The following is a 1,860-nucleotide window of genomic DNA, read 5'->3' as shown; positions in this document are numbered from 1 at the left end:
CCTCCCCTGCGGACGCCCATGCACATTTATCACAAGCCCTCTGTTTTTTGGATCTATATTAGTGAGAGTGGCAAAAAAAATGCCCTGCTATAATTTGCCTCCTGATCTCTCTCCAGCAGCCGCCTCTTACAGCAGCTCACACGCCTCCTCCACACGCCCCTGGGAGGGGCCGGTGGTAGACGCCCGCCACTGGGCATTCTTCACTCACATACACACACCCCCATACTTTCAGCACATATTCCCCGGGATCGCGGCCCCTTTACTTCGAAGGGGAGAAGGCGCCCGGGGAGGATGATACGCGGGGATTATGATTAAAGTGGATACAAAAAGTCAATGTGTCAGAAGAGGGATTTGAACCCACGCCTCGAATTGGAGACCAGAACACCCAGCTGGTGGGAAAAAGCAGCTCTTGAGTCTGGCGCCTTAGACCGCTCGGCCATCCTGACAGCTGTGAGGTTTATAAGCCCTCAAATGTCATCAGATCTCTGAAATGTGGATTTCTGGGAGTGGTTTTTAGGTTTCGACCTGGCGAGGGCACTGCTTGCAGTGCCCCGCCCAGGGCGAAAGCTTTTGAGTTACAGTATCGATGTTCTTCCCGCCTCTGTTTCCCATTGGCTAGCTCCATAAATGGACGCTAGCCATTGGCAAACAGAGGCGTCCGTCATCCTGCGAGGCAACTCGTGGGCGTTCCTGGAGAATTTTTCTCATCCGGCCCCTTTTGTCTCGTCAGTGCGGCGGTGGGCGGATGTTAATTTTTTTTTTTGGGTGCTTGCAGTTTTCGTCATTGTTGCCTCGTTCTCCTTGAGCACGGAGAGCAGTCCGAGCCTTCCCCGGGAGAGACAGAGCAGTGCCCTCACACCCCGGGGCTGCCCGGCTTCCAGGCTCCAGCAGAGCAGATTAGCTCAGCCCAGCGCCGGCCGCAGCTCGCATTACTGACCCTAAGCCTATTAATGCACAGACGTGTAAGACGCGCCTTTGCGGGCAGATGGAAACAAATGTGCTCTGACTGGATTTCATGCGATCCCTTCCACCGTCTGCGACTCGCGGGCAGCAGCAAACAACAATTATGTTGAGGTGTGATCGAAAGAAAACTGTTGGTGATATGAAAAATGCCTTGTGTTTACGCCCGTGGCACTTTGGGGCTGCCGGGTTTGGGGTATACAAAGGAGAGAAAAGCATTTTCACTTTTTAAGGTAAACAATTCGTCCTCCTCCAAAATGCACCCGTTTAGTTTCCTGGATAACCCCGCCCAACACTTCAATATTAAGCCACACCACCCCCAAGCAAGCCCCGAGCCCCCATTTGCTGCGCTGTATTTGAGAGACACTTTGTCATCGCTGATCTCTGCGACCGAGAGAGAGGGCGAGAGGCGCGTTTGGTTGTAATCACGGCGCTGTCAGCCCCTTAACGGGCTATTCATTATCAGTGGCCCGGCCCCGCTCTGTATCGCAGCGGCCGACCAGACACAAAGTCCAATTATTCTCCGCATCCATTGCCCGGGGGCGCGCGCCACAAATGAACATCTCTGTCCCCCGGGACAGGCTCGACAATTATTAGTTTAGTGCGAGAATGAAAAATGGCTCAATGTGAAATGGACAGGTACAGGAGAATTAATTTGTCACATCCAGTTAAAGCAGATGTCGTTTAATGACTAGACTGTCTACACCGGAAGGCCTGGTTTAGAATCCCGGCGCCCCGCTTGACCGGTGTGTGGTCTTGGGTAGACTGCATATAGCGCACCCTCCTTAACTTGTGACGTCTTTTGACACAGTTTTAAAGGAGCGTAGTTTTTTATATTAAAAAATAAGTTATAAGAAATTTGCTAGAATGTCCCAATCAAGTTCATGTTTTGTTAGAAAT

The 1,860-nt window shown here is 51.7% G+C and overlaps 1 non-coding gene across 1 annotated transcript; it reads right to left on the bottom strand.

Moving 5' to 3' along the window:
* Nucleotides 1-336: 336 nt before the first annotated feature.
* TRNAL-CAA (transfer RNA leucine (anticodon CAA)) lies at nt 337-446 on the bottom strand. Its single transcript has 2 exons — nt 409-446; nt 337-382 (listed from the first exon to the last, which is right to left on the bottom strand). It is a non-coding gene; the product is annotated as a tRNA-Leu (tRNA).
* Between the last annotated feature and the right edge of the window lie 1,414 nt (nt 447-1,860).

The sequence above is a fragment of the Lissotriton helveticus genome, chromosome 5_1 (assembly GCF_964261635.1).
Source record: "Lissotriton helveticus chromosome 5_1, aLisHel1.1, whole genome shotgun sequence".
Classification (NCBI taxonomy): domain Eukaryota; kingdom Metazoa; phylum Chordata; class Amphibia; order Caudata; family Salamandridae; genus Lissotriton; species Lissotriton helveticus.
The sequence above is the reverse complement of the archived record's forward strand: the minus strand, read 5'-3'. Positions and strand labels throughout refer to the sequence as shown.